Source organism: Octodon degus, unplaced genomic scaffold (genome assembly GCF_000260255.1).
Source record: "Octodon degus isolate 3935 unplaced genomic scaffold, OctDeg1.0 scaffold00018, whole genome shotgun sequence".
NCBI classification, from domain to species: domain Eukaryota; kingdom Metazoa; phylum Chordata; class Mammalia; order Rodentia; family Octodontidae; genus Octodon; species Octodon degus.
The window spans coordinates 18,675,159-18,695,648 of record NW_004524594.1 but is presented as its reverse complement, the minus strand read 5'-3'; the positions used below and the strand labels follow the sequence as shown (position 1 = coordinate 18,695,648).

The window sequence follows — 20,490 nt, the reverse complement described above, 5'->3', positions numbered from 1 at the left end:
GAGATTCTGCAAGAAAGGCTAGTAGTCAAAAGGGAAAATGACAGACTTTTCTTCATTGTGTTGGTTTCTGTGGTTTACAGACAGAATTGCTTGTTAGTACATTGTGGCTTTGAGTTTGTCTGTAGACGCTCAGACTCTGGGTCTGAGCTGTCAGTTCAGCTGTGCTGCTCACTGTGGGGCTTGTCTCCCAAGGTTGTGAGGAAGATAGTGTGAGGTCACTGCCATAATGGGTGATCAAGTTTGGTTATAGTGAAGAATGCTTTTCCTCATGATTCCCACAGTTAATCATGGTGAGTGCAAAAGGATAAAAATGTGTGTGAACACCATGGAAATGACCATTGTCTACAGTAGTATTCTCTGCCTCCATTCAGTGTGGCCACCACTATCTTAAGAGTGGTGGTGTTTTTAATATGCATTTATGCTTTTAACTGAGAAGTGGGTGAAGTTCTAGATGTGAAAATACAAGTAATGAGTAAAATATACATGCTAAGTCAAGGGGCTTATTTACAGACTGTGATGAGTGCAGAAAAATAAATAATTGGAAGTATTTTTATTTTAATCCTTTTGAGACAGAGCCTCACAGTGCAGTTCAAGCTGGCCTTCACTTCACTTTGTAGCCCAAGTTGACCTCAAACTCATAGCAGTCCTCCTGCCTCAGCCTCCCAAGTGCTAGGTTACAGGTGTGTGCAGGTTCTCGAGTAGGTTACAGTGACCATATCTGGCTTGGAAGCTTCTTGAGTAGGTCACAGTGTCTTTAGTCTAGGAAGGTGGAAGCACCAGGGTTTATACCATGGGCTCCATTGTGCTGCAAAGCCTGATGAAGCACCTGGCTCACCTCTAGACCACTGTCCTGGCTGTTCAGAGTTACCTCTGGGGTGATGGGCAGGTGCAAAACAGGGTGAGAGAGCAAATGGTATGTTGGCTGCTTACTATTCTTTAAGGGTAGGCCATTAGTTATAGGAAGAGAGAGAGTTCAGATGCTAGGTGGCCAAAAAGGGTGACAAGCAGCAATAGCAGAACTGAAATTGGTACTCAAGCCTCTAAAATTGAGGAAAGCAGGTGGCTTCCCTTACATAGTGGTGACAGTGCTGCTTCCTAGCTGGAATTGTCAGGAAAACTTGGCATGTAAATTTTTCCCATCCTTGACTTGCCCCTAGAAAACCACATTAGCTTTTTGGATTTTCTTTCTTCTGTCAGTCACCTATTATTGTATGACTATGCTTGTTATTTTTGTTACTATACCTAGTTATCTTTAGTTCACCTCAAAGAGACAAAATAGGAAAATATTTCACAAAATATGTGTATGAAGTTGGGCATGGTCATGCATGTCTATAATGCTAGGTATTTGGGAAGTTGAGGCAGGAAGATTGCAAATTCAAGGCCAGCCTGGGCAATTTAGTGAGACCCTGTGGATGGGGTAGGAAAATGTAGCTCAGTGATGGTATGTCCCTAGGTTTGATCCTTAATAACTCTCTCAGAGAGAGAGAGAGAGAGAGAGAGAGAGAGAGAAGAGAAGAGAAGAGAAGAGAAGAGAAGAGAATATGGGGAGAAAAAGAATATGAGTAGTGTATCTTACAGCTGAGTAGTAGAAAGGCCCTTGCAAGAAATGATAGTGACTGATTAGGATTAAAGTTTTCAGTTGGAAAGAATGAACATTCCGCAGTTGTTTCCTTGTGTAAGCCATGAAACTACTTGTTTCAAAAAGAGTTTAGCAGTGAATTAGGAGATTGCTGGAAAGCACATTCCTGTGGGTAAGTTGATTGCTTTTTATACTCTTGGCTCTTCCTGCTCTCTTCCTTGTGTTCCTTGAACTGTATTTCTCCTGTAAATGGTTGCTATTAGAAGGGCCAGGTATTGCAGGAAGTGCCCTTTCCTAGTGTGTATTTCCCCATGCTGATACCAGGTTATAGACATTTGCTGTCAGACTTAAAAGCTACCCTTCCTGCTCCTCAGAGGCTTCATGGACACAGTGACAGTTGACTTGGTGAAAGCATAGAGGACATGTTCTCCTGTGTTTGAAACACTATTGGTAGTGCTTCCACTGTACTTTCATCTTCAGGTGTCTCTCATTAGGAGCATTATGGTACCATTGCTTAGGGATATGAACACATACTAAAGTCATTAACTGTCTGCCATTTAAAGAGCACGTTTCTAGATACAGCTGTTCTTTCTTCGTTTAGCAACTTACCATTGCGGCTCCATTTAACAAAACAAATTCAGGGTGGGACCCTAGTTATTTGTAGCTTCAAAACTGCAAAGTTTCAGCTGGTGGCCTTGCTCATGGCTCCTTGGTTTACTCTGCAGTACAGGCAGGCCTTTGTGTTCTCTACATGGAGGAAACCTGTGGAAGAATGGGAGGCGAGGAAGCACTTGCTGTCCAAAAGATGTTTGGATCAAGGGTTGATGGTATGGCTCAGTGATAGAGCATTTACCTACCATGAACAAGACCCTGGGTTCCATCCCCAGCCAGCACCAAAAGCAACACAAGAGGTGTTTGGGTAATTATCTTCATTTGAATAAAGGAAGATGGCTGTGACTGGGAAATATCTAAAAGTCTGATCTCTCCTGTGGTCTTCCTAGAAATTTCTTCTCTTCTGTGCTATCACTGCCACATTTCTGAAGGCAGTCTCTGTCTTCAGTCCATTTAGAGCCCCAGCCCTGCATTTTGTAGTGTGTTGTAGACACAGTCACGTGGCTATCCTTTTGTACCGCATGTCCATCATGGTGCTCATCTTTGTTTCTAAGTCAGTTTCTTCTTTGCGTCCTCATCCTCTGTGCAGGTTTCTCTGTGCATCACCCTTCAGCGCTCATTGCTGATCCTCAGTATCCTTTGGTACAGTCCTTTCAAGGTGTTGTTTTCTGACCTCCATACCCATCTATTCTTCCATATTCCACTCACTTTCCATACAGACAGCACATGTCGTACTGCTCCCAGTTTAACATGTTCCCAGAGGAGCTGTAATTCATGTTTCACTGCTGACTAGCTCAGATTTGAATTTGATCATCATTATATGGCTAACCTGTGGATGCGGGTGCTCTTAATATAAGACACTGAAACCAAAAGTCATCGTCATGTCACAGCTAGATTAAGCTCAGTGGTAAAATTTTATTTTATTATTTGTTGTTCCTTGGTGATGGTTCTCATTTTTTGTTTGGAATTTTTATTTGTAAGCAATATATAATTTTTGAATAAGTGTTATGACCTATTCACTTTTGAATTTTGATTATTATTATTTTTTTAAATTTTATTTGTGTGTGTGTGTGTGTGTATGTGTGTGTGGCCAGCTCAGCCCACCAGGGGGCGGAGCTGGCTGGCATGTGGTGCTGGGGGATTGAACCGCGGTCCGTGTGCTTTGCTAAGCTTGTTCTAAGTAGGTGCTTTAGACCACTGAGCCATCTCACCAGCCCCATTGATTATTATTTTATTATGAGCAATAATTCAGATTCAAACTAACTAGATCTGGTCTATTTATATACCTTTTATTTTATTAGTAAAAAGATTGATAAAAGTAATTAGATCTCTCTGTACCAGTTGTGATTCAAGCTGCCCCATGGGACAACCATGCATGTGGCCTGATGGATCAAGTGGGAATGTGTTAACCTCTCTCACTGTTTTTGGGTTTTTTTTGTTTTGTTTTGTTTTTTGTTTTTTCCTTTTCTGTACCAGGGATAGAACTCAGGACCTTGCACTTGCCAGGCAGGTGCTTATGCTACTGAGCTATATCCCCAGGCCCATCTCTCACTGTTTTGAAAGTTGTTCTTTGATATGTCTGTTTGAAGGAAGAAGGGACACTATCTAAAGTTTGACTTTCTAGCCTGTTCTGGCTTTTCTCACTTCTCCTATACTGCATCTCTTGAAAGTGCTTCTGCATCCTAGCCAGACCAGTCCATCCACACTGTCCCTTCACTTGTCCCTTCTCCTGAAATGCTTCTCCATTGTCTGAACTCAGCTCCAGGTCTGAAGGCCTTAGTCAGGCCTGGGGAAGGATGTGTTTAGACCTCCCAAAGTGCTCACAGGACAGATCAGGGACTGAGGCCTTAGCTTATCTTACTTTTTATGTTACTTATCTTCACTGCATTTTTAAAGAGTGCGCCTCAATTTTAAGAACAACATAGGTGCAGTGTGAATATATATATATTCACAAGATACCTTTGGAGGTCAGTCAGCATTTTTCTGTTTGATGGGTCATTGTCTGATGGAAAATAGCCCCCTTTTCTGTTATTTTTTGGCCCATTTTTTTTGCTCACTGTCCTCCTCCTACCTATTCAAGTCTTGGGTCCTCTGCCTGCTAACCTTCTGATCTTGGGATTTCATCTCTTAAGATTTTTTTTTTTTTTGTCGTGTATAAAAGTGGGATGCTTTTTCCCAATAGTATGATATGAGCAGATTAGTGAGACCTAACGTAAAGCACTTGCAACAGTACCCTCAAAAAGTAGGTGTCTCCTAGATACCTGCTGTCCTTATGCAAATCCCTCAGCACAGCCCCTTTTTCCCAGCACAATTGGATAAGACTGTGGTAACTCCCCTCTCTGATACTATTGTGTTGTCCCTTGGAAGTAACATCTGCCTTGGGTTCTAAGTCCCAAGCCACTTATTAACTGAGTGACCTTTGTACCTTTCAAAGCTCCCTAGTCTTTGTTCACATTTATAAAATGAGGTAATTAGATATGCCTTACTGGTTTGGTGAGTACAGAATGTGATGATATATGAAAATATTTTGGAAGTTATTGTAGTTTATATTTTACAACTACCTAGCAATGTGCCTTAGACTTTTTTGTTATTGTTCCATAAGTTGTTTGAGTTTATTGGACTACTCATTCTTGAGCTTGTGTTCCTATTTATTAAAGTTTAATGAAACTACAAAGAAAAAAAAATCCCTAATGAAATGTTTTCCTGCCAAGGATATAGCTCAGTGGTGCACTGCCTGTCTGGCAAACACAAGGTCCTGAGTTTGGTTCCTAATACGAAAAAAAAGTACTTGATAGTTTTGCATGTGGAATTTGATTCATTCTGAGATACCTGCTTATTAGAGGGTAAAATTGCTTATAATAAAGGGCTTTTTTCAAGTACACGAAACCAAGGACTTTTAATATTATAAACAGTAGTATCAGCTGTCAAAGTAGGACAATACTGATTTAATTCCATACATATTTACTGTGGACCCTTACTTTTTGCTAGGATTTAGAGTTTTAAAAGTGATGGAGAAGTTCCTGAGCTGAGGAAGCATAGACTCTAGACTCCAAAAGTGTAGTAAAATGTTGGCAGTGCTATGCTACCTGCAGTGAAAGTCCTGTGTTTCCTAGGGAAGGGCAGGGCCAAGAGAGCCTTCACTGAGGAGGTGGGAGGTCAGAGTTCAAGTTGTGGGGATCTATTTGGCATGCAGAAGGCCACAGGTCTGGGCAAGAGGAGCACCAAGCAGAGATGTGGAATAGGGAAACCATGGTCCCTGGAGGAAGCATGATATACCGGGGAACCCGTGAGAGAAGAGTTGCCAGAGAAACAGGAAGGGCGTTGAAGACTGAACACGTGAACGTGGATGCCAGAAGCTCAGCTGGGCCCCTGAGAACCTTTGTGAGTAGCTCATGATTGACAGGATCTGCACAGGCAGAGAGAGGGCTGCGTGGGACTGGGAATCAGGGCGTGTCTAGACTCTTCCTTGGTTGACAATAAGCCCTTTCTTTTTATTGTTTCCACCAATGTTATGTCGTTTTCTGGTAGGCAGTATCGTTCTTGTTGTGAAAGCTACATAAAAGAGAAAGCATTTTCCAAGCTTAGTTATATTTATTACATTTAACTTTTGCTATACAGTCTTAAACACTAGAGCCTTTGTGTCCCTTCGACTTGTCTGCAGAATGTCAGCAAATGCTGTAAATGTAGCCACAGATACTTGGAGACCACTTATTTCAAAGCCATATTTCCATTTTTTTAAGCATAATAAAGCCATGAGAGGAAATCCCTGATAGAACACCTTTCAGTTACAATTTTGTATCTAGACCTTTTATTCATTCTGGAATTGCCTGCTTGCTAAGTTAGAGAGCTGCCTTTTTTTTTTTTTTTTTTTTTTTTTTGCCTGTCTTTGACACAGTGCATCCAAGAGTATGTCAGAACCTAAAAGGAAGGTGACCCACTTACCATTCTTCTGTGTTTAGGCTTGAATTTTCAATCATGGTCTTCCTGAGGGTTTTTTTTTTTTTTTAAATTGGGACTTGAATCAGGACTTTGCACTTGCCAGACAGGGGCTGTGCCACTGAACTATATCCCTGGCCTCAGTCTGTTAAAGTGCTGCCCAATGTTTTGTCAAGTGTTTCTCAACTTTTTCAGTGCTGCATTGTGGCTCTCTCTAGGTCCCAGTGGTATATGCAGTGTCAGGTAACAGTGTTGCATGTTAGGTTGCTGCTCTGCAGTAGACCTACTGGGGGCTGAGTAGAAGTAATTCCTGTCACAGGCATGCAGTGCAAGGTGAGTCTTGTTTTATGGACCTCTTTTGTGCCTTTTTGCCAGATGAGCAGCCTTGGGAAGTGTTACGCATTTCTGTCCAAGTCAGAGCCACAGAGCTACTTTGCAGATTAACTAGTCTTTGCAGAAGTTTTTTGAAGTACTCTTGAAAAATACAAATTAATATTGAAACTAACGTTGAGAAATCTTGTGCATACTCAAAGTTTTTCAGAGCCAGGGAAATACCGCAATAGCTTAAGCACCTGCCTGACAAGTGCAAGGTTTTGAGTTCGACTGCCAGTCACCCTGCTTCCCCCCAAAAAAGGTTTTTCAGTAGGTTAGCTAATCTGTAAACTTTTGGGGCAGCTCCTGAGTGATCCAAAGAAAAGGAGGATTGTGTAGTCTGGCATGGAAGTACCTTCAGGTTGCATTCTTCACTGAAGACAGGCAAGGGAAATGGAATATGCTTATTATACATTTTAAAATTCTGATAAACAATGAGCTGCATGCTCTGTGGAAGAGTTCATAGCATCTTCCTGTTCCCTCAGGGTGGCTGGCCCCAGCCCCTCAAGCCCAAGGAGCTGCACACACTGACACCTCCTACAGTGGTACTTGTTCCATGCTGTAGTGTCCCTTTGCTGCCAGCATCACAAGGCACAGCCACTATGTTAAGATCTGGCAGCAGTTTGTGAGGTGACCTTAGCTGGCCTGGTATCCCACAGGGAGAGCAGACGGCTCCTTTTCCAGGTGAGGATGTGGCAATGCTAGCAACCATGATGTTACAGGATGCCCAGATGGCTCGCCAAAAGGTTGAATTGTCATGGCAAAGAGAGGAAAGCAGTTAAGGATTTCTTGGGAATGCTTTATTTTTGTTTTTATTTTTAATTTTTTGTATTTTAGGGAAAGGTCTACAGGCTGTTCAGGGGGTCTCACTACTAGATCAGACTCATAATGATTCACCTGTTTACAGCCTCCCAAGAGCTGGGATTACAGGTGGGTATCACCACGCCCAGTCTCAATTGCGGTCTCAGTGTGTCCTGGGGACGAGGCCTGCATGGCAAGCCTGGGATTGAAGCCCTGGCTCCCGCACCTGCTTGCCACAGTTTTAATCCACTAAGCTATTTGGCAGATCCTGGGAATGCTTTATACATGTGGTTGACCTGTAAGTAGAAAATAAGCATATTATATACATTAACTGCCTGCAACTACAATAAACAATTTTGTCTGTGCACCTTCCTATCTATTGACTTTGATTGTTAAAATGGCCAAAAGCTTTTGGGCACTTGTTTTCATGGCAAAGTAAGAAAATCGCTTCTTACTCAAAATTGCCTTATATTTGGGCTCAGACAACGTACATGTAATGTTTAACTAATATTAATTTCCATATCAAGCTACATAATCATAATATTTTACTGTTTCCCTTATTGCTATAAGGAGGTTTAAGAGGGCAAAGAATTCAAATGGAGAAAAATTGTGCTGACTTTTTTTAAAATGTATTTAGTACAGGGTCTACAGGCTCTCATTGTACAGATTGGACTCATAGTGACCCTCCTGTTTTCAGCCTCGCAAGCGCTGGGATTACAGCTGTGCGCCTCCACACCCAGTCTCAATTGCTATCTCACTGTGCCCTGGGAGTGGGGCTGGCACAACATGCTGGGATTGAACCCCGGTCCCTGAATCTGCCTAAGCAAGTGCTCCAATCTGCTGAGCTTTCTGGCTGCCCCTTGTGCTGACACTTGAAATGTATTTTTTTTCCAAATCATGTTTAGAAAGTCATAAGGCAACCTTTTATTGGACAGTAGTGTAGGACTGTGAAAAGAATAGCCTTGCAGACTGAAGTAATACAAAACGATCTGCCCCTATACCTAGGTACTGGGAATTGAACCAAGGGGTACTGTACCACTGGGTTACATCCCTAGCAATTAAAATCAATGTTACTTTACTTTTTAATCTTATTTTATTTTATATAGAACCTTGCTGACTTGTCCAGACAGGATTTGAACTTGTGATTCTCTTGTCTCAGCCTCTATAAGTGCTGAAATTATAGGCATGCTCCACTGTGCTGTGCTGTGATCCTAATCATCTATGATGAAATTATTGTTGTTGGGGCCTTTACCTTTGTTTTTTAAGTTAAAACATTAAAAAAAAAAACCCTTTTACTATAAATTATAAGCATATAAGAGAATGACGAAAGCAGTAAAATTAATATTTATTTAGTGCATTGTAAATTATAACATTAGAAATACTGTTAATTAAGAGTATGAGGGCCAGGGAGATGTCTCAGTGGAATAAGCGCTTCCCTGGCAAGCACAAGGACCTGAGTTCAATCCCCGGTTCCACAAAAAAAAAAAAAAAAAAAGAGTACGTGACTCTTAACCCAGCAGGTCCATAAAAAAAAAAAAAAAAAAAGAGTACGTGACTCTTAACCCAGCAGGTCCATTTCTAGGTGAATACCCTACAGTGGTGGTGGTGAGCCTGTGCCACACATGCTTCAGTGAGTCTTTTTTTTATCATTGAAAGCTGCACCATAGCATTCCTATATCTCCTTTTTATATTCTAAGTTGTAAAATAAAATTTGTCTTATAAACATATCTAAATGTATAATTTTAGAAAATCAACACTGTAATTGTAACAAAATAAAGATTAGCTTATGGTAAAATATTACATAAATGCTTGGGCATGGCTGTACCAGAATTAAGTGAAGTCCTTATATATATTGTCCTTCTGACAATGCGTGTTTGGAGGTAAGAGACAATCAGAAGCCATTCCAAAGAAAAATATATACAAGGACATGAAAGACAAGATAGCTAGTATGTAAAAATATGTATTAGAATTGTAAAAGCAGGCCAGTAATGATGTTATTAGAGAGACATTAATGACCATAATGCAATAGGGACAACATGGTTTTTGTACTGTAAACTGTTGACTGGAGAAAATGCAGAATTGTCATCTCACCAACAAGCCAGGTGTTTCTTATTTCCAGTGAAATGTCAGTAGAATTCCCTCAATCCTGATAAGACCCAGAGAGTGGCAAAATGTACCAAAAAACAGTACTGCCTCTAAAACCCCTCCCACTGGTGTCCAGGCTGGCATTAATATAGCACATAAAAAGATTTTAGAGACTCCTGTACATAAGCAGTGGAAAGTGGAGGGCAGATTTAAAAAAATGACATGATGGTTAGGGTACAAAGAGACAGGTGGTTTCATAGGCTGGCCCATGGGAATAATTTAATAGTATTAATATTACAAATAGCTTTTGATCCAGAAATTCTAAGGTTTTTATCCCATAAATATGCTTGGCACATGTGTAGGATGACCTCTGTGAAAGTTATCCATTGCTGTGTTGTGATAGTAAATGATTTGGAGTAAGACCATAATATCCATTAGTAGGTAAACAGTTAAATTGTGACATTTAGTAGGATTCAGTGATATGCTATAGCTGCGAAGAAAAGGAGGATGCTGTAAACTATCATGGAAGTATCTTCAGGTTACATTCTTCATTGAAGACAGGCAAGGGAAAAGGAATATACTTTTACATTTTAAAAACTCAGAAAAAAGGGCTGGCAGGATAGCTCAGCGGACTAAGTGCCTGCTTAGGCAAGTGCAAGGACCAAGGTTTGATTCCTGGCACCACATGCCACACTGGCCCTGGCCCTGGACACGCTGAGCTGGCCACTGAGACCGGGCTGGGCATGGCGGCGAATACATTTAAAAAAAAAAAAAAAAAAAAAACCCTCAGTAAACAAGGAATTTATTCATCACTTGAGTTACCTGCTCTGTGGAACAGTGAAAGCCCTGGAAGGGAGACTTTTCCATATTACTTTGCTCACCAATCAGAAAGATTAAATATTTTGTATAAAATTACATTTTCAATAATTTTTTGTTAAAAATCTTTGTTGTAAGCTTTTTTCTCTTGCTGTCATATCTATAGCAGTCTGGATTATGCTATATTCTTTTTCTTCTTCTACCTGGGATCAAACCTAGGACCTTGCACTTGCCAGGCAGATGCATAAGCCACTAGCAATTTCCCCAACTCTTTGTGGTATTCTTAATGAGGGTTTCAGACCATCAAGTTCAAACAGGCAGTTTTAGGTTTCATGCTTTAGAGATGGCTTCTTTTTGATTCAGTAATTTTTTGGCACATAAATAGATCTACCAAATTAAATATTTGGAAACATACTTTTATAAACATGAACAACACCATGAATCACATGGTGATTTTTTTTTCACACTTTCTTAATGGGAAGTTTGAAAAATAATTACAAGCGGAGGTTAATGTACCACATATTGTGTTTTTAATCTTATTTTATTTGAGACTTTTAATCTAATATTCTTTGTAAAATGTTAATGTTCTTTTTAAAGCAATTTTATATCACCCATGTAAAATGGGCTTAGAAGATAGCAGAAAGCTCTCATTTCAGTTGATGAGTCAGGGATTTCTGTTCTTGATTTTCAAATTAACGATTTGATTTTCCCTTCCCTCCCAAGCTGTTTTAAAGTTATAAGTAAAATTTTTTCCTTTGGATTTTCACTAAGATTTTATACTTAAATTTTGATAAGTACAAAATGTAATTTACACTAATACTTCAAGTTATTTTGAAGTAGGCATGATTAATAACATTGTCCTACTTATTCTAAGGGATTACTTGTGTTTAAGTACTAAAACACAAAAAGTTTTGTTTACTGTTCAGCAGAAAGATTATATATGAAGATATGTGAAAGTAATATTTCTTAACTCCCCTGAAGAAATCCCAATTTTGCTTAACACAAAACACTTCCTAGAGAGGAAAAGAAATAAAAAAGAATGACACTATGTCATGCTACATAATGAAAGACCCTGTATTTTGCGAAGTAAAAGAAGCCAGACATACAAGGGTCATATGTTACATAATTCCATTTCTTTACAGTGTCTAGAATAGGTGGATCGTAGAGACAAAAGCAAAGTGATGATTGCCCAGGAAGGATTGGAATGATTGTTAGTGAATGATTTTGGGGTGAGGGAAATGTTCTGAATTAAGTAGTAGCAGTGGCAGTACATTGTGAATATATTAAAAACCACCCTTAAAATGGTTGATTGTGTATTTTTATCTTGATAAATTTTTAAATAATAAAAGCATTATGGTTATATTTGTATGAATTTAAATGGAAAGTGTAAAGTATTTACACCAGTATTTCAATTACTTGTAGTAATGTAGTTCCCATAAGGTTAAAAAAAGAGTTAAATTTTCAAGAATGGTGGAGTTTCAGCCCTGGCAGGCTTGATGGATTTTAGATTGTCCTTCCATTATTGGCCCCTTGAAGTGTCACTCTAGTTGGCAAACAGACCATATCCCACATGAAGGTTTTCAGATTTGGCCTAAAGTAAGCTGGCTTGAAATTCGAAACATACAGCCTGCATCCTCCTTAGTTGTTATACCACAAGTTAGGAGAGATGCACAGTACATTTTTAACTTCCTAAGCCATATATTTAAAAAAGAGACTTTTCTTCTTGTTCTGCTCCAAATGAAAAATCACAGAGTTTTTGATAGGGTAAATTCAAGCTACCATTGGTATTGGTGGGCTCCTTAGCATGTAGCAAAGACAAAAACAGTTCCAGGAGACAGCCCAGACCTGGGGGCAAAGTGTTGGTTACTATTCGATCATAAGCAAAGGACAAGGTGTTGGGAGAAAACAGAAGCCAAGATGCACAGGCTCTTAGGGATGCTGGGTTTATGTTTCCATGAGAATAATTTGTCAACTGTAGGAGACCAGTTGCCTTGAGAACGCAGCCCATTCTTGGGAGAACGTTGTTAGCCCAGATAAATCTTGGTAAACAGGCTAAAAAGCAAGATGGTTCCTAAACCAACAGTGAAGAGTGCACAGGTTATATTTGAGAACATTTTTGTTTGAAGAAAATACTGCCATGATGAATGAAATTAATACTTGAAGATATTGAAGTGATTTCCTCTTAGCAATGGAGCAGTGCCTCTCTTGTCTGTCAGGCAGCTCTTGCAAGAGCAGTGGATTGTTGGTATCACTTTTAGAAGGTCTGTGACACTCTGTTGAGCTGCAGGACTGGTAGTATTAGTGCCTTTTAGTTGAATGGCATGGCTTACAGCTGTCTCATTTGTTTGTTCTAGTTGTAGGCTCTGGGTAGAATGAGGTCCTTTTTGTAGATAGACAAGTCAGAAGGAAGAACTTGTTTGATGTTTCTGAGATCCTAAGAAAGGTAAGTTGCTTCCAAACTTTAGAAGGCTAGTAAATTACCCACGGGAACATTTTAGAAACCAGATACTACACTGCCAGCTTCCCCAACTCCGCTACCCAGTGTTGATTCAGAAGGACAAGGCCCAGAAGTCTGTATCTATTCCATGGGTAGTTTTTCTCTATCCAGTCCCAGTGGCATCAGGTATTGGCCATGCCCTGCCACCTGGAAAGCCTGGGAGTTAATATGGTTGACTGACATTGTCTTTTCTACTAGGCATTGTTCTCCCTTGAGAGTGGGTATCCCTTGATGTCATCTCTGTCACTTAGAAGGCACAAACTGGCATGGCACGTATAGGATTAGGTTTCCTGCCTTGGGAACTGCTGGGCTCATGAGGAAGACAGCACACCACTGTGAGTGAAAGGGCAGAATGCTTCTGGGCAGGATGTGCTGTGAATGTCTAGCAAGGGAAGTTGAAAAGCCCTCCGCAGGAAAGGGCATCACCCAAGTCGAAGGTGCAGCTGCTGGTCACGGGTGCTTGCAGTTTGCAGACCTAAGGTAGGCAGTGAGGTCCAGCAGAGGAACCAGAATAGTGCTAATGGCACTGAGGGTTTCCCAATGTTGCACTGTGCTGGTGTGAGGTACAGTGAAATGAGACAGGCAGGGTCACTCATGTGGAGCTGACTTCTGTTGCCACCACTTTGTTGGGGCTGTTCTGTACACCAGGCACCCATTGGGCCACCTTGTAGGCTCCAGGGACTCTGCATCAGGGTTAGGAGGAATTGGAGACTGGAATAAGAGAAAATGCAGGGTGGAGTGTTTTGAGCCCCCACATATATCTGAGTAGAGATGTGTAGTAGGTAGATGGAGAACCCAGAGTGTGGACACACGTGGGACAGTGTCCAGGGTGTCTGGGGTGAGCAGCACCCTGGAGGAGCACCACAGGGCACCCACATTTGTTATGCGTGGAGAAGCAGGAAAAGGGGCGGGTGGAAGAGCTGAAAGGACCATGTGTCTGCAGCCCCTGCCCTAGCAGGCCAGGTTAGGTGAAGACAGAAGCTGGCCTTTTGGGTCACAGAGAGGAGTGCATTAGCCAGAGCCTTTCCAGGGATGCAGTGGAGACTGAGACCATATGGTGGAGATGCAGGAAAGCAAGTGAAAGATATAAAAGCCATAGGACCATGGTTTAGGGGATGTTTCTGGGCAAGGTATGTGGACAGTCCTAGTCATGTCCTTGAGTTTTAGCCTGACTTAGAAAAAACAATAGAAAGAGAGAAAAGACCAGTTCTTTTTTTCTTTTTTTAAAGTGTGAACAATATATACTTAGAAATTAAAATTAAAGGGGGATGTAAGCCTAGGCGTGGTGGTGCATACCTGTAATCCCAGCACTAGGGAGGCTGAAAACAGTAGTTTTTACGTCCTTTCACATACAGGCTTATACCACTATGAATCCAAGCTGTGTAGTGAGACCCTGCACACACAAAAGGGGTGTGTGTGTAAATTTTCCAACTTGCTTTCCCAGCTACATTGGCTAACAACATTAGCAGTGTGGTACATATATTTCCATATTTTGTCCATATACTTAAGAAAAACATATACAGATGTGCATTTGCTTTACATTTATATGGGGTCATATTGAAATGTTTCTGCCCTAGGTGTTTGTATTCAGTATTACATAATACTCATTGGATGTGACATGTGAATATAGTCTTTATCAGTGTATATGTTTCTGTCTCTTTTTTTAATCTTTTATTTATTTAGGTGGTACAGGATCTTGCTCTGCATTTGGGATTCATAGTAATCCTACTGCCTCGGCCTCCCCAGTGCTGGAATTACAGTCATCCGCCACCTTGCCTAGTTTGGGTGGCCAGCACCGTGAGCCCAGGGTTCCAGGGTACTGGGGATCGAACCCTGGTCATTGAGCTTGCTTACTCTGCTGAGCTACTTCCCTAGCTCCAACCAGTGTGTATGTTTCTTAAAGAGAAACAGAGAGGAAAATAATTAAATGTATTTGGATTTTTGGAATGATTATTATTCTTTTTAATCTGCTGCTTATGAATCACAACCATCAATCAAAAATTCAAGATTGTTTCATTCATTGTGGCATTGAACAAGTCAAAAGTTAGCTACTGATGGTCCTGGATCAGATTTTACAGAGGTATAGGATTTGTTGTCTGTCCCGGTGTCCTGTACCATCTCTGTATGAGATGAGAGAGAGAGAAAATGTCATTATTAATGTGCTTTTAATCGAGATGTGGGGGTTTCACAGTGTATGGCTTACTCATTTTAATATTTTCAGTTTTCTTTTTATTTCAGTTTTGACATGCTTTTAAATGTGACTGAGGCAAATAGCTTTTCCTGACTGAAAACATTGTCAGTCTGTGAGTCAGTTTTTCTGGTGCTCATTTCCATTTGCTAAAATTAGAACCACTTTCCATTTTGTAACCCTGTGTATTACTAGAAGATTTTATTCCTGATTTTTTTTTATTATGGTAGAATACAACAACCCCCTTAAAGTCCCCCACTTAACCATTTTTTAAGGTTAACAGTTTAGGGACTTTGAGCACATATACAGCATTGTATATCTGTCACCATTATCCATTTATTCAGATTTGAAACTTCTATGCAGAAATTGATAAATGTCGACATTAATCAAGCATTCTGTGAAAACAAGGTTTCCAACCAATTTTAGTTACTTTTTCAATCTCAGAGAATGTCAAATGGCAATGAATTGTCGTGTGAGCTCACAGTGCTGGCCACCCAAACTGGGCATGGTGGTACATGCCTGTAATCCCAGCACTGGGAAGGCTGAGGTAGGAGGATTACTGTGAGTCCCAAATGCAGAGCAAGATCCTGTACCACCTAAATAAATAAAAGATTAAAAAAAGAAAAGCATATACACTGGTAAAGACTATACTCACACCTCACATCCAGTGATTATTATGCAACACTGAATACAAACACCTAGGGCAGAAACATTTCAGTATGACCCCATATGAATGTAAAGCAGATGCTCATTTAAAGTATATTCTTATATTTTAAATGAATATTCCCAATGATTATTATTATCTGTTCAGTTTCAGAAAATACTTGAAACTTTGGGAATAGGAAGAGATTGGATATTGAACTCAGGTCCTCTCTGAGCTATATTCCTAGCCTCATATTAATATTTTATTTTGAGATAAGATTTTGCTAAGTCACTAAGTTGCCCAAGAGGGGTTTAAATTTATGATCCTCCCACCTTAGACTCCCAGAGTGCTGGAATTACAAGCATGGACTACCACACCTGGCTTACTCTAAACTTTAATAATAGTAGATATTATTGTTTGGACCAAAAATGTCTTCCAGAATGCATATGTATTCAGAGGTGGGATTTTAGGAATTAATTAGATGGACCACGGGGGCACTAACCACATCACTAGATCAAAATACTGATGATGGGTTCATAGCTAAATGTGTCATTAGGGTCTATGGCATGGGTGGAGAAATGAGGTCACTAGGTGCCTAACCTGGAAGGCTTCTTGTGCCTGATCCCTTTCCTTTCTCTCTGTGGGTATTTCTTGCTTTGGTGGCTTCTTGGGTGTCGTGAAGTGAGCACTTTTCCTCTGCTGTGCCCTGCCCTTTTGATTCTCCTGCTTTAGAGCCAGCTTACTATGCCCTGAAACCCTTGTGACTAACTATAAGCCAAATATAAACCTTTTCTCCTTTGAATGTCATAGTCAAGTATTTTGTCCTAGAAAAAGTAACCTAATAAGAGTAGGTGAGATAGCTCAGTGGCCTAAGCACCTCCCTGGCAAGTTCAAGGACCTGGGTTCAATCCCTGGTACCACATGCCATGCCAGCCGCCCATCATCAGAAACCTGGCCTGTGGTGGCGCACACCTGTGATCCCAGGAGGATCACTATGAGTGGAGCTGCATAGGAAGACCCTGTACCAAAAACATTTTTAAAAAGTAAATACAGTATCAGTAAATAAAAGGTCACCTTAAGTTAGTTGTGTGCATCGCTTCTCGGCCTTTTGGCTAAGATCAAGTGAAGTTAGTTGTGTGGTTGTCCTTTTTTTTTTTTTTTTTTTTTTTTTGGTATTATGGATTGAACCCAGGGAGCATTCAGTTATATCCCCAGATGTTTCTTAATTTCGAGCCAGGGTCTCACCACTTTGCCCAGGTTGACTCTGAACTTAAGAATCCTCCTGAGTCAGCTTCTGAAATAGCTGGGATTATAGATATGAGTCACCACACTCAGCTGCCTTATAGATGTTTTTTAATTAATAATTTTTAAAGAAGAAAATGTATACAGAAAATTAAATTCCTGTGAGGATAAAAAGGTAGAGTATTTATTTGCTATACTTGAGGTTTATACTAGTTTTATTCTTTAATAATACAAACAGTATAGTAGGAACATTTTTTTTTCCAAAGTTTTATTGATAAACAGATAGCAATAAGACAGTTTCAAATCAAATCGGAAGTACAGTTTAGGAACATGTTTTTGAAACTTCATGTTCTATAATTTTTTTTTTTTTAACTCTAGCCAGAGTAGCAAACTGAGAATGACATTGGCTGTTGAATTATTTTGGAGATACTTGTATTTAAAATATTAGGGATTATATAATTTCTTTTGTTCTGGAGGGCAGATCTAAAAACAGCAGGTGCCCTAGGTGTGGTAGCATATTCCTGTAATCCCAGCACTTGGGAGCCTGAGGCAGGAGGATTGTTGCAAGTTCAAGACCAGTCTGGGCTACAAAATGAGCTTAAAGGCCAGCCTGAGCTGCATAGCAAGACCCTGTCTTAAAAAGACAAAAAATGAAATGGAATTAAATGAAATGGTAGGTGAGTGACAACAGTTTAAGAGGTTTAGGGAATCTGTGGGAAACTGTGTAAAAGATAAGGGCTGTTTCTGAGGATGAAAGGGACTAAAGGAAAGTAGATGAGAGGAACCCAGGGTGGAGGTTTACGTGGCACGAAGGGGCCTGAGTACAAGTACCACCCTTTTTGTGTTGCAGACAGTAAATAACCCATGCCCGCAACTAGCACACATCTTTCCAAGTCCCCTTGCTCTGCCTTGATGAGGTATTTCATGCAAAGGCAGCAACATTAATTCAAAGTGGAATTGTTAAAGTAAAATGCTGATGCTCAGTCCTCCTGGGACCTGCAGGCCAGGAACCCCTACCATACACCTGGACCTGTGCCCATGTTGTCTATATTTTTATACTGTGAGGGATTCTTTTCTCTAAGAAAAAGCTAGTTTCTCCTCTTAGCCTCTAGATTTTGCCTATAGGTGGCTGTCCATTTTCCCACTCATTGGATTCTTAAAATCTGCATACAAGTGTCTCATTTTTCCAGAAGGTCCTTTTTGACCCATCTCTTAACCTACTATCCTATTTCTTTTCTCCCCTTTACTGTACATTTGCTTGGAGAAATTCTCAGTACTCACTGCTTTACTTTCTCCCTTCACGTTCTTTGTTACACTTTAGCCACCACTGCACCAAGCCACTGTTGTCAGTGACTGTTGGTCTCCATTTCAGCAGGTTTTGTTGTCAGTGATATGTCAGCTGACTTAACCTGCCAGTGTCACTGCATGCATATGATTGGTCCTCCGCCTGAGAACATGAAGCTTCAAAGGTCTCCTTCCCACTTTTCTTCCAGTCTCCCTAGTGGTACTTAGCAATGTTGACTGTCCAGGATTTGGCCCTCATCTTTTTGCCTACACTGAATTGCATGGAAAGAAGTCGGTAATTGAGATCCCCTTCCCTGATTCTGCCAAGAACCACAGAGTGAGAATTATAACTCCATTTGAGATGGTCCCATGGCTGCATTGCAGTCATCTCAAAATCAGCAAATACCAATAAAATTCTTAGATTTCCCACTTAGATCTTCCTTTGGTCACTGCCGTCTCGTAATTTTTGGAGTCATCCTCAGACCTGTTTTCCTCTAAGACAGTGATGATGAACCTTTTAAAGCTTTCGGTGATAACAGTTGACTGCCACATGTATGCTACAGGTTCACTCCCATTGCTCTAAAATGTGTTCATTATGGCTGTGCTTTAAAATAGACCCAGAAGCCCTGCTTCTCATACCTGTAGCCCTGGGTGAATCTGTTCCCTAACTCCTAGCCTCGACCCCTGATGGACTCTTAAAAACAGTATCTGGAGGTCCTGTTAAAGTAGATGAAGAGTGCAGCTTCTGGCATCTGATGCTTGTCTCACATTCTTCTGCTTAGTTTTGAGAGTTCTTTTGGCGTTTCTTTCTACCTAGTATTGATCTTAATTCAGAACTTTCTTTCTTCCTGGGGCTTTTGTGGCATCACGGCTGGTTTCTCATCTTCCTCTCTGTCGGTAAATTAGCTCAGTACTCCTCATGCTGAGCACTGCTGGAGACTGATCATTTGCTCACTCCCTGTTGAAGGCCCTCTCAGGCTCTGGATAAGAGCACCCCTGCAGATGAGTCCAGACTCTGACTGTTGGACAGGGTTCTCGCAGTCTTGCCACTCACCTTATTCCCGCACCCTTGCTGCCCAGGCCCCAGCCCTTCTCACTTTCCACAAGGCATTCATGTTTTGGGGAAAAATTTTGTTATTCTGAATAAGCTCAGTGCCGATGATGTGGCTCAGTGGAAGAAGAGTTCTTACCTTGTGTGCACAAGGCCCCTGTTTGATCCCCAGCACCACAAAAATAAATAAATAAAAATAAAAAAAAAAAAAACAGAATCAACTCAGTTGCCATCTCTTCAGCAAACTGATATGCATGCCCAGTCCCATCATGGATGGCTTAGTAACCTAGATGTGTCTCAGTCGAAGCATCTATCACATGAAGGTTATGTCCACTTTGTCCATCTTTCTACTAGAGCACCATGAGGAGTGCCTTGTCTCTGTGGTGGTCAAGTGGCTATCACAGACTAGGTATGAAAAGTGAATTGCAGTATTGACCAAAAAGGATGAATAGGGGCTGGGGAGATAGCTCAGTGGAATAAGTGTTTGCCTGGCAAGCACAAGGTCCTGAATTTGATCCCTGGTACCACCGCCCCCCAAAAAAAGATGAATAAACCTGTACTCTGCCACACCTGTACTCTGAGCACAAGCTGTGAAAACAGCAGAATTTAAGTAGAGGAGCAAACAAAAGACAGCCAGGCCTCCAAATGAGATGAAGATCCTTTGATACAGAGGAGACTAGATGCCTACATGGTTGGCATGAGTTGCTAGGTCTCTTTGATATGCTGAGGGTGTGCGTCCAGCAGATAATGCCATGGGAAATTTGGTTCTTCAGGGTTAGAGTTAGAGGGACTGAAGAAACTAAGTCCTGGCACACTTTTTGAAGCTGGGCTCAAGTAAGGGTCCCCATCCAAGGCCACTCTCAGCTATTCACACTGGGGCTTTATAGGATGTCAGGGTCCTAAGAAGTGCAGAAAACAAGGCCTGGGCTGAGTTGCTTTCTAGAGGTTCTCCAACAGGATGGACATATTTTGTCATGGAACCATGCATCACTGTGGAAAACCAGATTTTGGATTGGTACCTGAGAGAAAGGTATAGAGTACTAGTGCCTTGGTATGAATGGTGTATCCTCTGCAGAAGTCTTACGTTGAAATCCTAACACTCAATGTGATGGTGTTAGAAGCTGGAACCATGAGAGTGGAGCCCCTTGGGTGGTGAGGTTAATGCCCTTTTAAAAGGGGTTGCAGAGAGTAACCTGACCCATTTGTTGTGTAAAAACATAGGGAAGTCAGCAGTCTGACTCTCAATGCTGAATCTGCCAACACTGTGATCTCAGACTTCCAGCCTCCAGAACTGTGAGAAGTAATTATCTTTTAATTAACAACCACCTAGTCTATGGGAGATTTTTTTTTAAGTTTTTTTTTTTTTTTTTTTTTTTTTTTTTTT

General features: G+C 40.8%; 1 protein-coding gene and 1 pseudogene across 8 annotated transcripts in view; both read left to right on the top strand.

The window, feature by feature from the left end:
* The window catches only part of Ppfia1 (PTPRF interacting protein alpha 1), a 111,923-nt gene that overhangs the window by 24,630 nt on the left and 66,803 nt on the right, over window positions 1-20,490 (top strand). The window lies entirely within an intron of this gene.
* LOC111815565 overlaps window positions 20,089-20,490 on the top strand; it is a 1,053-nt pseudogene continuing 651 nt past the window's right edge.